Here is a 15,929-nt window from a genome sequence, read left to right on the forward strand (position 1 = left end):
AGTTTTCACCTAAAGCCTTCCATTTGGAATGTTGCTCTTTGTGTTGATTATCTATGATCCAAATTTTATCCTTATCACCTCGGTGGAAGAAGATTTCAATCTTTTTTCTAGCTCCCAATCATATCTTTTCCATGAGTGGCAAGTTGTCACCTCAAAATTTTGAGATGTCTTCTATAAGTCCATATCAAACTTATCCTTTCGTTGTTGATAATCCAACAACTCTGTTCTAGCATTTGTTGTAAGCGCGCTATCTCAAGATCTTGCTTCCCTCCGTTCATTCCATTCTTTCTTTTCTTCCGGAGGCTTTGTGATGTTGCTCTCTTCTCTCATCATCTCAAGTTGTGAGGATCGTGTTCTTTTCATGCTTATCTATTTAACCGGAGTGTTGTGTTTTCATTCGAGCTCTCTCATCTTATCAAGTTTTACCTCCCTTTCCAACCGGAGTGTTGTCGTATTTGATCCTTATCATTCCTTGTACATCTCGTTTCAACCGGAGTGCTTGCATGTACTTCTTGTCCTTTGTAACCCTTTTCTTATGTCTTTCAACCTACAAGGCTCTAGTAATGTTCCTTGTTCCTCTTTTCTAATGGAGTGTTTCAACTTTGTTCATCTTCATTGTATTCTTTCTTTCAATTTGTTTAACCTCGCAAGGTTCGTTGGTTTCACTCGTTTGTCAAAGAAGCAACTTAGTTTTACCTGTTCTCTTCCTCTTCCGTTTCTCTTCGGTGCCATTCTAGATCTCGGGACGAGATCCTCTCGTAGTGGTGGAGTGCTGTGACGCCCCGAGACCGTTGCGCCAGGTGTCTTCCAGTTATTCGCTATCGTTGCCATGTCATTTGCTTGCGTGTTGCATCTTGCCATGTCATCATGTGCATTGCATCATCATGATTTCAAAACTTGCATTAGTCCGGGTCTCCTAGTTCCTTCCGTTGTACGTTCTGAGCCCAGACACACTTGCACGCGCCCGCGGCATGTCCGAAATAGTATTTTATAAGTGGCCGAAAAATGTTCTCAGAATGGGTTGAAAGTTGGCGTGCGGTGTTTTTATGTTGTTAGTGGGTCGCCTGCCAAATTTCATCGCATTCAGAGTACATTTGACGCCCTAACGGTTAACTATAGCGACATTATAGTCGGTTAAACGTCGGACGTTTTCGGTCTCCGGAAACAGTCGTGGGGTCTCTCTCTCTTCTCTCCTCTCAGCCCTAGGCTTTCTGCACAGCCCACTACCACTCACCGCCAGGCCCAACCTAACCTCTCTCGTCAGCCCGCGGCCCTCCTCGTGCGCGCGTCCGAAAGCTGTCCCGGACCCGACCCGAGCAGTCATCACTGTTGGATCCGGATCATCCCCTAACATCTACAAAACATCTCTGTTTTTTTCTTTTTGGTCTCCCTAGCCTATTTATCTCGAGCGTCCGATCTAAATCGGAGGGACCGGATTAGCCCCTAACCTAAACCACTTACTATATAAATCTAAGCAAACCCTAAAAATTAGGACCCTTGTCCCATCCCGCCGCCGCAGTCCTCTTTCATCTCGGGATCCATCCCGATCCATCCCCACCCTACCAGTTCGTTGCAGCCACTACCTGCCCAAATCCCCTCGCAACCCACCATCCTCCCGTGCCTTCTGTTCGTCCTCCGCTCCCAACCAACGAGGGCCCGAGGCCGCCTCTGACCTGTGCCTCCCCTGGAGCCCCGCGCCCGAGGCCCTGCCTTCTCCTCGTCTGCGCCGACAGAAGCCAGCAGGGCCGCCTTCCTCTTCTCCTATCTTCCTCCTTTTTTATTCTCTTCTCTCCCTCACGCTATCTCCCTGTCTCTCTGTTGCCTCGAACAGGGGAGCACCTGAAGCCATGGACGACCTCGAGCTCTTCCCCGCCGATGTCGTTCGAGCTCCCATACCCGGATCCGTCTGTCCTTGACTCGCTGAACCTTGCCGCCGGCCAGCGACTGTTGCACCTCTCCTTCCCCAAGTTCCTCTCTCGGTCACCGCGTGACCTGCACCGTTCCTGAGTCTTCCCCCTGCATTTTTCCCTGTCTCACATCTCCCTCTCTATTTCTTTGAACCAGCAGCGCCATGGATGGCCACCGAAGGAGCCCGCCCCGGGCTCCAAACCCACCCTTGCTAAAGCCACCTCCTCGCCGACCCGCTACTGCCCCGCCTGCGCCGCTTATCTGTTTCGTTCGAACAGGACGACGAGCGCACGCAGCCGCCGCGCGTTGACTGCGCCTTGTCTGCGAGCGACCGCCAGTGGGCCTCCCAGATCCAGCCGGCCCAGCCGCTTCCTCGCTCGGCCTGCCTCCACCAAGTGGGCCATGGCCCATGGGTGAGCCGCCCCCTTTCCTGTGCACTTCTGGGCCTGCCAGTTTTGGCTCGTGGTATTTTTTTTCCAGTCCAACGATTTTCCATATTATCCTGAGACTGCAGATTTGCAGAAAAGTCCCTAGAGTTCATGCATATAATAACTCACAAACCGTGCATCGGATTAAAACAAACTTTATATGAAAAATGCTTAGAATTTTTTCTAGTTTCATAATTTCCAACTTTCATCTATGTTTAAAATGTTTAAACTGATGTTTGCTTAAATTTGCTCCTATGTCATGTTAAAATGATTTAATTCATAACTAAATAACCGTAGCTCCAAATTTAATAAACTTTATATGTAAATGGGATAGAAAAATGCCTAGTTTAACATGGTGTACTTTCTTTGCATGTTTAACAACTCTAAAATTGTGTTTAGGGTAGAACAGTACCAAACCCAAAAAATGCACATGAGGAGTTTCCGGACTTGTTGTTTTGTTGTTCCGGCCTCATTTAAACTTTCCTAGATAGGTAGTTTTCATATGCTTCACCCCTTGTCATGATAATCAACATTTAATATTGTTGAGTACATAAACGAGAGAGAACTAAATAAGTCATGTGATGTTTTCTTCAATATGCAACTCCGTTGCATATTGAGCTCCACTTAATTTGTAGTGTGGTTTGTTGCACTTTGCCTTGCCATGCTTCATTAAATGGGACATGCATCATACTTGGTTGTGCATCATGCCATGTTTATGTGGTGGTTGTTTACTATGAGGTTTGCTTCTTTCCAGTGTTGCTTCTTCGGGTTGGTTCTGATAACGTCGCGTTTGTGAGGATCCGTTCGACTACGTCCGTTTGTCTTCTTCATGGACTCATTCTTCTTCCTTGCGGGATCTCAGAAAAGATGACCATACCCTCGAAATCACTTCTATCTTTGCTTGCTAGTTGCTCGCTCTATTGCTATGCCGCGATACCTACCACTTGCTTTATCATGCCTCCCACATTGCCATGTCAAGCCTCAAACCCTTATTTCCTAGCAAACCATTGTTTGGCTATGTTACCGCTTTGCACAGCCCCTCTTATAGCGTTGTTAGTTGCAGGTGAAGATGAAGTTTGTTCCTTGTTGAAACATAGATATATTGGGATATCACAATATCTCTTATTTAATTAATGCATCTATATACTTGGTAAAGGGTGGAAGGCTCGGCCTTATGCCTGGTGTTTTGTTCCACTCTTGCCGCCCTAGTTTCCGTCATACCGGTGTTATGTTCCTTGATTTTGCGTTCCTTACACGGTTGGGTGTTATGGGGACACCTTGATAGTTCGCTTTGAATAAAACTCCTCCAGCAAGGCCCAACCTTGGTTTTACCATTTTCCTCACCACCACCTACTTTTCCCTTGGGAGTCGCTCTCTCGAGGGTCATCCTTATTTTAAGCCGCCCCGGGCCAGTGCTTGTCTAAGTGTTGGTCCGAACTAGAGTCCTTTGCAGCGCCACCTCGGGGAAACTTGAGGGCTGGTTTTAGTTGTACGGAGTGCTCATCCGGTGTTGCCCTGAGAACGAGATATGTGCAGCTCCTATCGGGATGTCGGCGCATCGGGCGGCTTTGCTGGTCTTGTTTTACCATTGTCGAAATGTCTTGTAACCGAGATTCCGAGTTTGATCGGGTCTTCCTAGGAGAAGGAATATTCTTCGTTGACCGTGAGAGCTTGTGATGGGCTAAGTTGGGACACCCTGCAGGGTTTTGAACTTTCGAAAGCCGTACCAGCGGTTATGGGCAGATTGGAATTTGTTAATGTCCGATTGTAGAGAACTTGACACTTAACTTAATTAAAATGCATCAACCGCGTGTGTAGCCGTGATGGTCTCTTCTCGGCGGAGTCCAGGAAGTGAACACGGTTCTTGTGTTATGTTTGACGTAAGTAGTTTCAGGATCACTTCTTGATCACTTCTAGTTTCTCGACCATTGCATTGCTTCTCTTCTCGCTCTTATTTGCGTAAGTTAGCCACCATATATGCTAGTGCTTGCTGCAGCTCCACCTCACTACCTTTTCCTACCCATAAACTTAAATAGTCTTGATCTCGCGGGTGTGAGATTGCTGATTCCTCGTGACTCACAGATACTTCCAAAACAGTTGCAGGTGCCGTTGATACCAGTGCAGATGACGCAGCTGAGCTCAAGTGGGAGCTCGATGAAGATCGTGTTCGTTGTGTTGTTTCCTTTCCTTTCGATCAGTAGTGGAGCCAAGTTGGGGCGATCGGGGACCTATGCATTTGGGGTTGTCTTTATTTTGGTTCCGTAGTCGGACCTTGATTGTATTCTGGATGTTGTAATGCTATATTTATGTATTGTGTGAAGTGGCGATTGTAAGCCAACTCTTTATCCCTTTCTTATTCAGTACATGGGATGTGTAAAGATTACCCCTCTTGCGACATGCCTACAATGCGGTTATGCCTCTAAGTCGTGCTCCGACACGTGGGAGATATAGCCGCATCGTGGGTGTTACACCCGTCGCCGCCGCGCCTCCTACAGCAACTGGTCCGCGGGGAGCTCATACGGCTACGGGTCCGCGGGGTGCTCATCCGCGGGCGCATCGAGCTCGCGGCTCGTTTCGGTGAAGAGGGAGCTGGAGGAGGCCGTGCCCGATGCGCCGCCGCGCCGAGGGTCATCGGACCCGAGGACTACCTCCCACCGGGGCAGGAGGAGCTCCTCGAGCACGTCGTCCTCGAGCGGTCGGCAAGGGATCAGGAGGAGATGGAAGAGCGCATTCGGCGCGAGCTCGAGTACGAGCGGCTCTTCCTCGAGACGGGCCTCACGGCATCGCAGGCGCACGCATCGAAGGAGGCCGACCTGCGCGTGATGAAGGCGGAGCAGGCGAAGCTCTACATCGACCTCGACTCCGACTCCTCCGACTCCGACTGATCACCACCGGTGGGCAGCTACCGCAGGAGCTCCGGTGAGCTCAATTTTGTTGTAGTGGTGCGGTAGCGTAGGCCCTGTCTAGCTTATCTAACATTTATGTATGTATGTGGCGTGTATGAACTTATTATGCGAAGAAGAACCATTTATGCGAGCGAGCTTCGGCGAGCTGCTGCTTAAATTTCTCGCGCGAAATAACTTTTTTTAAAATTTAGGGGTTTGTTTGCGGTTTCTAGTCTGCCGTCGCGAAATTCGGCCTGCATAACCGCCCCGTGTAACCTACGAACACATTTTATAGGTCAGCAAGATGCGGGATCTGCTAGAGTTGCTCTAAGTTCAAGTGAGAAAGGAGGCGCCCCGCTGCTCTCAGTAAGATTGCTGAATGTTAACCTGGGTCATCCCTCACATTGTTGCTTGATTTTATTTTATTTTTTGAGGGTAACAAACCATACAGATCATCTAGGTGTGCTACATTCATCGGGGATCAAGGCCTGTAAATAAGGGGTAACAGCAGCGATCAGCACCATGACTCCTCGCTCTAGCCGCAACCTCATGGGTCAATGAATTACCACTCGTGCTGATCCCAGTGACGCGGTACAACGCAAAGACCGGCTCCCATAAACGTGTTCACGGATTGATCCCCCTGGTCTGTGGATGGCTGCGGTGTCTGATTTAAGAATCGGTGCTAGAGATACTCTAAAGGTTTCCTCTTGAGCGATGACCCAAGTCATCTTGCATTTGGTTTTGTTTTCGCATCGAAAACTATTATGCCAGCATTTGTGGCCGTGAAGATACCGTTTGTAGGGTAGTTGCGACGATGATCTACACTAGATGTGCATGAACGGCTGACATTTTGTTTTAATTAAATCACTCCTTTCCCTAAGACGAAGAACATTTGAGCGAATCAAATTGTCTTTTCCTCTAGTAGGACTTGGAATCTCTAAAAGTGCAGCAGGGGCACGTAGTGAAATTTTAAAGTGACAATTCTGACAGACAAGCAAGCATGTGAAATACAGTGCGTAGTGGGCTTTGGTACGAGAAAACTACTATGCACACAACATATAGGGTGAATGACCATTGCACAAATACGAATGGTTGCTGCAAACAACTGTTGACAACCTCACAGAGTTGTCGCATTGCTCTGGTACGACACACAGATCTACGCTACACTTTATGGGTGTGGTTGCTTTTTTGTTGCGCTGGTTCTATGAAGTCTTAGAATGACGACTTTCCGATTGTCTACTAAAATAAGTTTTGTCTGGCTCTGATGAGGAAGGGATGATGATGATGACGCGTCTTCGGCTCGCTTCAGCGCTTGTAGTCGTCACTACATGTTTTACGGATCTTGATGTAATTCTTATTATTTCTGATGTTTGTTTTACAGCAATGATTGAAGACCGCCAAAGAACATATTGCCGTAGCACACAGCCAGTCACCTTTTTAATCCGTGTTTGTTTGGACTTTGCAGGGCGGGTCCTAAGATTTCAGGAGACCGGGGCAAAACTATGAACAAAGGGCCCCTAGCTTAAACATCGAAATAGTTATCATTATATGCGTTTGTATATATGAAATGTCCCTTGATTTTCTATCAAGATTATTTTCAATTTCTTTTATAAATATAATAAAAAATAGTTCTTCATTAGAACTACTAGATTCTATCTGCTATAGATAAATTAAATATGGATGCATGATCACTCACATTGTTATCGTCCGTGTTGATGACATTGTATTTGTCGTCTTCTTGATTAACAATAGTTTCCTTCTCCGCAACAACTATTGCTAATTCTACCCGCAAAAAAAAGGGATAAGTATATTTTTCATCCTCGAACTCTTCCGAGAGTTTAGAAATCGTCCCTCAACTCTAAACCGGAGAATTTTCGTCCATCAACTACCAAAACCAGATAGCTTTCCTCCCTCGTGCCGCTTCGGGCGGTTTTAGTCCGGGGTGAACAGTAAAATCGAAAAAAATAGCAACAAAAATTACAAAAATCTGAAATTTTAGAGTATCAAAGATACTTTGGTGCGCAAGACACGTGCAAAATTTTGTGGTGCTTTGATATTCGAGCAGCTCGTGGCAAAGAAAAAATATAAATTTGTACGTCAGTGAACAGTAAATTTAAAATAAATAGCAAAAAAATTCAAAGCGGTATGAATTTTTTTGGCATAAAAGAGGCTTGGGTGCCCAACGTGCGTGCAAATTTTCGTGATGTTTGGGTATTGTACGAACTCGTGACAAAAAGAAACAAAATTTGGCTCAGATTTTTTTTTTTTTGAAAAGTGTGCTACTTTTTTTTTGCTAGAGCTCCTCGTATGTCATTTGAACACAAATTTTTGCATGCATCTTGCGAACCTGAGCATCTTTGATGCCAAAATGTTTCATGTTTTTTTGAATTATTTTTTGCTATTTTTTTAATGTACTGTTCACCGACGTACATATTTCCAACTTTTTGTTTGCCATGAGCTGCTTGAATGTTGAAACACCACGAAATTTTGCACGCGTGTTGCGCACCAGATTATCTTCGATGCTGTAAAATTTCAGATTTTATTTATTTATTTTTTGCTATTTTCTCGATTTTATTGTTCACTGATTTACTGTTCATCCAGGACTAAAACCACCCGAAGTGGCATGAGGGATGAAAACTATCCGGTTTTGACAGTTGAGGGACGAAAACTCTCCGGTTTAGAGTTGAGGGACGATTTCTAAACTCTCGGAAGAGTTCGAGAACGAAAAATATACTTATCCCAAAAAAAACTATTGCTAATTCGTGTAGATCTCCATGCTGTGATTGTACCAAGTCATCTATAATTTTACGAAAATATTAACGCCCACACGTGTGGGCGTTTGCACATCACCCACACGCCTCCATCACCACTCATTTTGCCACGTATGAATACATGACATCAGTAGAATTTTTTTTTGGTTTTCGGCTTAAAAATGTTGTATCTCCTAAATAAAAAAGCGAACTAAAAATCCGTTTTCACCATTAAATCCGTCTCGATGAGATCTTCAAAACTAGACCCCATGTTGATATGTTTCGACGAATTTTTTTTTTGCCAGAAGTTGGCATGATGTTTACACTGTAGTTGTCATAGGGCTTAAACTAAAGTTGCCATGTGGCAATTTTAGTTTGTAGATCATGGCAATTTTAGTATTTTGATGATGGCAACTCCAGTACTTTGACCATAAAAATTATTTTTTTGTATGAACCATGGCAATTTTACGTGCATGTATCATGGCAATTTTAGTTTATGGTTCATGTCAAGTCTAGTTTCTTAATTCCCCGTTTTATAAATGTCAAAATTTACTTCTAAATGTAGAAGAAAATAGCTGAAACATATCATGGCAACTTCAGTGTAAACATCATGTCAATTCATATACAATAGACATGGCAACTTTTAATCCAAATTTTTTTATCAAAACATATCAACATGGGATCTAGTTTCAGAGATCTCATCGCGAGGGATTTAATGGTGAAAACGGATTTTCAATCGGATTTTTCATTTAAGAGATAAAACATTTTAAAAACTGAAAATCCAAAAAGATTCCTACATGCATGCATGTGATGACGTAGCAATTTGTTTACATTAAAGACGTGTGGTGCGTCTCCCTTCCTGCTATACGTGTGGCAGTTAGCGCGACCCTAATTTTATTTTCTTTCTTTAAATACTACCAGATGCATAATTTTTGGAAGACATGATAAAACACAATGAGGAAAATAAATAAGAAAATTGCATCAGTTGTAGAACGGTGCCGCGCCGTGCTGGCTATGCATCCAGGGAGAACGGCAATATGAATATATGATATATCTTGGATGGTCGAATCGATGATGTGCTTGTGGCAATATGGCTATATACAACGCCTAGAATCTGAAGATGGAGAGCAAAGCGGGCTGGCGACGGGGGCCTGTAGGACTTATAATCGGCGTAGGATTTAGGAGAAAACGTAATAGGAGAACCGAGCGCCCAGTTCTGAACAGGCCAAGCGCCGGCGGCCGCTGGGAATTGCAATTGCTAATCAGGAAGGAATCAATCGCTCCTTTTTCTACGTGGAGGAAGGAAAGAATCGATCGCGGCGCTAACTGCGGAGTGCTGCATGCGCATTTACGATTCCATCTGCTTGCTACGTACGGCCCAGCCCCTAGGATTTTCTTTTGCCGATCATTGAAATACGATTGGCCATATAGCCTACATACGTTTTTTCAGCGAATATAGCCTACATACGTGAGGACTGAGGAGGGGCCCCTGGATTCCGGGGGGCCGGTGCGGCTGCCCCCCTGCCCCTCCCCAGGTCCGGCCCTGGGACTTTGCACTCTTTTTTCCCTGAAAGTGTGTTTGATTCAGGAAAATTAGAGATGGGGAATGGAAGTTGAGGGGTGCCGCTTTCAGGGATTGAAAGGTGCCGCTTTCAGGGATTGAAAGGTTAGGGCTCTTTCTTTCCCCACGCCGTCGGATTATTCGACGGTGCGGTGCCGCTCTTCTCAGGCTCTGGCCTCCTTCTCATGCGCCTCGGCCCACAGCAGGACGACTCCGCCGATCTAAAGCGGAAACCAGTCCGTCTAGCAGTGTGCAACCCGCTTGCCGGCACATGGGACATGCTATTGTCGCTAAAAGACGATGTGTTTTCTAGCACGAACATGAACACGGTGAGTTGCGTCATTCTAACTGACCGAGACTATTGTTCAGAGGGAAGACCCATTTGTTGCAATTTACCATACAGAAATGAACTGCAACCGGGCCCATCCCGTAAAAAAATACCACGACGCCATGCACACACGGCAGTTAAGACGAATCAGCAGAGAGACAATAGCTAAATGCCACTATGAGAAACCATACTTGTCAAAATACCACTATGAAAAACTGACTTGCCAATATAGCATTGTCTTCTCATTTTTTTGTTGTTTTTGTTGTCAAAATAGCACTTCCGTTAGTTGTCAAATATTTTCCGTTAGTCAAACCGTTAGCATCTTGTCAGTTTTTTGGCTATTCCAAAATTACCCTCACAAGACCTAACCCCCACCCACGACCTCTTCCTCTCCAGCCCACTTGCACGCAACACCCATGGCGGCACGAGTGCGCAGCCCCCGCCGACGCCTCTCCGTCTAAACCTCTCCCGCGCCCATCCCCCCCCCCCCCCCCCCCCCCCCCCCCCCCCCCCCCCCCCCCCCCCCCCCCCCCCCCCCTCCGCCGCCCGCGATCCGTGGCTGGGCAGCCCGACGCCCATCGATCCGAGGGCTGGGCCACCGCCGGCTCAAAGCTTGGCCCTCCTCTGCCTCGTCCCACCTGTACGCTCGCCCGCCCCTCTGCCTCGTCCCGCCCCTCGACTGGATCCTCTCCCTGCACCAAATTTCTACCACTACATCCACAACAGCATGAGGTACAGTTTTCCCCCCTGTTTCCAAGTTTTTTTTCATTGCAAGTGCAGCAGATTTAGTGTTGTGTTTATGTGTTTCAGAGACGATTCTATGGGCGATTACAAAGTAGAAATAGATGTCCAGTCTTATTTGACGATTGTAGACGGCAAACGAGTGTACATAAGGGGCAAAACATGGGATTTCATGGCCGGTCGGGACTTGTCTGTGGCGCGAATAAAGGAGGTTGTGGAGGAGAAGTTTAAGTGGTCTACTGATCAGAGGATGACCATTTGGTATGGAACCGGAGATAACACCGTCCCGTTGATCTCTGAATCAGAGATAGCTGAGCTGTTTGATAGATGTTCTAAGACAAAAATAGTAAGGTTCGGTGTGACCATTGAGAGAAAACAACAACACAATGAACATGCTTCTTTCATGGCCGAGGGAATGGATGATCAGCCGGTTCATGCTCCATTCTTTTCTTGGCCGAAGCAAGCCTATGAAGGGGAGTACGAGGATGATGAGCCCGTGGGATGCGATGAGGAGAACACCTATTTGCATGAGGAGAATGTAGAGTCAAAGGAGAATGCCGAGCCACAGAAAAGTGCCCAGCCAAAGGTTGCAAGAGTACCATTGGGAACACTGGATGTTGACAACTCTTATGATCCACATCATGTGCGAGGGGATGATGAGACTTTACTTGCGAACAATGTGGCTCCTACTTATATCCATGATAAAAAAATCCTCGTCTTGAAGTAGGAGCCACATTTCTTAACTCCAAAGCATTTAGAGTTGCATTGAGACAACTAGCAATTAGAGAAGATTGGTCCTTTAACACACAATATAGTGACACTAGGAGATTCAGGGCTAATTGCACCGATGAGGATTGTCCATGGAGGATACATGCCTCCAAGTTACCGAACACTAACACTTTCATGGTATGATTAATACTATTGTTTCCTTCTTGCTTTGGTACATGTTATTGTTGATTTGTTTCTTTCTATTGTTATTTATTTGACATTTATGTTCCTTGATGTTATTGTAGGTAAAGAAACTTCCCTTCGAACATACTTGTGGGAGCAAAAATTGCAGCAAAGGAATGGCAAATAGAGATTGGCTTGCTGAAAAAGGGAAGGCTGCACTTGAAGAGAATGCCACGGTGAGTGCAAAACAGCTTAGAGAACGTTTACAAAGGGAGTATGATATTAAGCTTCAATACACCGATGTTTGGAAAGGGAGAGCTCGTGCAAAGGATCAATTAGAAGGTACATATAAGGAGAATTTTCAGTTGTTGTGGAACTTTAGAGCTAAATTGTTGGCAGCCAATCCTGGAAGTACATTTGAGATAGACATAAAAACAACTACCAACAAGAAAGGTGAAATTGTGCATGTTTTCAATAGGTTGTTCATTGCCTTCAAGCCATGCATTGATGGGTTTTTAGCAGGGTGTAGACCATATTTGGGGGTTGATGCAACTTTTCTTAGTGGGAAATACACTGGACAATTGGCGGCCGCAATTGGTGTAGATGGACATAGTTGGATGTTCCCGGTAGCATTTGGAATATTTGAGAAAGAAAATACAGAAAATTGGGTATGGTTCATGGAGCAGCTGAAATTGGCCATTGGAGAGCCAGAAGGGCTTGCAATCCATACAGATGCATGTAAGGGGTTGGAGAACGCCATATCTAAGGTCTACCCAAATTGTGAACATAGAGAATGCATGATGCATCTGATGCTTAACTTCAAGAAAAAGTTTAAAGGTGACATACTTGATAATATGTGGCCTGCAGCTTGGACATATGAGGTAGAGAAGCATGATTCACTAATGGCAGAAATACAAGCACAAAGCGCTGAAGCAATAGCATATTTGAACATGCATCACAACCGTGTGTGGACAAGAAGCAAATTTTCAGCAATGACAAAAGTTGAGTATGTTAGCAATAATTTGGCAGAGGTTTTCAACAATTGGATTAAGGACGTGAAGCAACTTGCACTTGTTGAGCTTTTGGACAACCTTAGGGAAATGATAATGATTTTGTTTGAGAAAAGGAGAGTTGTTGCTGAAGCGTTGCTAGGTTACATACTACCTAGTGTGATAAAGGAGTTGAATTTAAAAAGTAAGGGGCTGCATTATTTGGAAGCAAGAGCATCGCCAAATATAGCTGAGATTTCAGGAAATGGATGGAGGCACACCGTTAACTTGGAGAAAAAAGAGTGCTCTTGTAGGAGATGGCAGATTTGTGGTAAAACCATGCACACATGCTCTCCGGTTCATATTTTCGAAAAAAGCCAAACTAGAGGATTATGTTGATGGGTGCTTCTCAGTGGCAAGATTCCAAGCAGCATATGAGAGAATTCTCATGCCAATTAGGGGTAGGTCCCAATGGCCCAATGTAAATCCTGGTTTTGATATGATCCCTCCCAAACTTACTAAGAGTGCTGGATGTCCAAGAACTAGGAGGATAAAAAATTACACTGAACGTGGAACCGGCAGAAAACATAAATGCAAAAGGTGTGGAGCATTAGGCCATCTTCAAAAGACTTGCAAGGAGCCATAGATGGAAAGTGACGCGGACCGAGATGCTACTCCTCCTCCATGGTATGTCTTTCATGAGTTTAATTTCTTTCACTTATATACTACTTTAATGATACTCATCCATGGCATTTCTTTCATGAGTCTAATTTCTTTCATTTGTATATTAATTTCATGATGCCACTCCTCACATTGTTACCAAAATGCCTTGAATGTTAATTACTAACAATATTGTTTTGAACTGTAGGAAAAAATAAAAGGCTCAAGCAAGCATTGCAACTACTTCTCCTAAGACACCAACTAAGCAAGGTACTCAACTTGATACTCCTATAAGTCCAATGACCGGGCAGAGGACAGCAGCTATTGCAATCGCTTCTACACCTTTGTGTGCGTCTACAAGGAGCAAAACTGCTGCTCCTAGCCCTCTATGGCGAGTTTAGTGCATTGGTTGGGAGAAGAATGATCTTTTGCTTATGGTTGCGAGAACCATGATGAAGGGTGGTGGTGTGAACCATGATGTGTTGATGCTATCTTTGTTTAAACCATGATGTGTTGTTGCTATGTGTATTATTGTTAATGTTATCTTATGTTGAACCATTATGCAAACTGAGATTATGCTGAATTGTTGTCAAATATTGCTGAAATACTGTCAAAATTCTGCTGAAATGCTGTCAAAATGTTGTTAAAATGTTGTTATATATATGTTCAATGATGTAAACTGAGATTATGTTTAAATATTGTCGAAATGCTGCCGAAATGCTGCCAAAATGGTGTCAAAATGCTGCCCAAATGTTGCTGTATTGATGTTGATTTATGCAAAGTGAGATTCTGTTCAGCTGGTCTTGTTTACTTGATAATTTGTTGTTGAGTGCTGCATTCTAGTTGCTCTTTTGTTGCTCAAATGTAAGCTTCGGATGTGAACAGGTAAGGGCATATAAGACTTTTTTGGATGATGTTAGTCTCAGTTAGGCATTAGTGGTATTTTGGCTAGAAAAAATTGAAGGCAGTGCTATATTGGCAAGTCAGTTTTTCATAGTGGTATTTTGACAAGTCCGGTTTCTCATAGTGGCATTTTGGCTATTGTCTCATCAGCAGATCACGCGCGGGATTTTCTAACAACAGATATCGGACGATGGATGTAAACTAAATCCGACGGCAATTCCCTTCCGGAGACGAGTCCAACCAAATAAACGGAACCGAAAAGAAAACAAGAGGCGTGAGATCTGCTGTTTCATTTTGCCTCCGTTCGCATGGACGTCGCTCCCGTTGCGCCGTCGAGGAGGCGGAAGAAGACGAGGGCCGCCGCCGTCACCGCCACCGCCACGCTCCCGGAAGACGTGGTGATTGAGATCCTCGTGCGCGTGGCCGATGCCGCCGCCCTCTTCCGTTGCGCCGTGGCGTGCAAGCCATGGCTGGGCCTCGTGGCTGACCGCGCCTTCCTCCGCCGCCGCTGGCCGGACGGCCCGGGCCCGCCCTCTCTCATCGGCTTCTTCGCTCAGCAGCGGCGCCACACGTCACGGGTCGTCCCCGCGGATCCTCCTGACGGTCCCCGTTCGCCGGCGTTCGTACCTGCGCCGCGATCGCCGCTCGGCACCAACCGCCGCTCCCTCGTCTCCTTCGTCTCCGGCGCCATGGGCCTCTTGGACTTGGACGGCGCCGGCATGCTTGACGACGCGGTGCCGCTCGCGGTGGCGCACCGGCCGTCGGCCCAGGCCAGACGACCCTCGTCCACCTCATGGTCTGCGACCTGCATGCCGGCACGTGCGACGCGCTACCCCTGCTGGAATGCAGCGCCTCCTCCAGCATCAACAACTGCACCATTCTAACCGACGCGGACCGGCGCTCGCCATTGTCGGGCCGCTCGTCCCTGTTCAAGGTGTTGGTCATCGTCTTCGACCCCGATACGTCCTACTACTACCTCTGCACTTTCTCGTCCACCAAGTCGACCTGGAGCGACCCAACGCCGTGCTTCAGCAGGACGGCGCTCCGGATCACAGACGGCAGCACCGCCGTGTGCCGCGGCACGGCACACTGGTTCGCTTGCGACAGTTGGGAGTCCTGCCGCACGCTCGGTGTGAACACCGGCACTGGCCGTCCGTCATCGACACAGGTTTATATTCCACAGAGCCGCTACGACTTCGGCCTTTACATCACACCCTGGCTCGGCGTCGCCATGGACGGCACACTGTCCTTGTTTCACCTACACAGTGGATGCCGCTCACTGCATGTCCGGACACGCCATGGACGGCACAATGTGAACTGGTCCCACAGTAAGGAGATCGAGCTAAGACCTCCGGAGCATAAGGCGATTTGCGAGGACGTGCAATGCCTGTGCGCAGACCAGGGGAGCGGCATGCTGCTCGTCATGGATCGCCTCGAGCGCGTGTACATTATCGATCTCCAAACTGGAGGGGTGGACGAGGTAACGGAGCAATTCCAGAGACTCGAACTGCAGACTGTCGTGCCCTTTGAGATGGATTGGCAGACTCTCTTCTTTTCTCATCTGGAAGGCCACAAAGGTACGTAAAATATGAGAATTCCTATATGGGTGTATTTTTTTTCTCGTGTGCTATTTGTAAGTTTTCTGGAATGAAAGTAAAGTGGATTTTTTGATAGAAGAAGAAAATAAGAAGAAGGGGGGAAGCAACGCTGAGCCGAAGACAGAGATGATGCGCCGGCGCTCTCGACGACGCCTTCTCTAGGTCTGCCTAGGCCCTGCCATGCACTTGCCGACATCCTCTTGGCGCAATGGGTGGTGGTACGTTGGTATGTATTGTTCTCGGGTCTTGGTCATGTTGTAGAGGTCTTCGATGTTGGTTGTGACGCA

This window comes from Triticum urartu, chromosome 1 (assembly GCF_003073215.2).
Source record: "Triticum urartu cultivar G1812 chromosome 1, Tu2.1, whole genome shotgun sequence".
In the NCBI taxonomy this organism is placed as follows: Eukaryota; Viridiplantae; Streptophyta; class Magnoliopsida; order Poales; family Poaceae; genus Triticum; species Triticum urartu.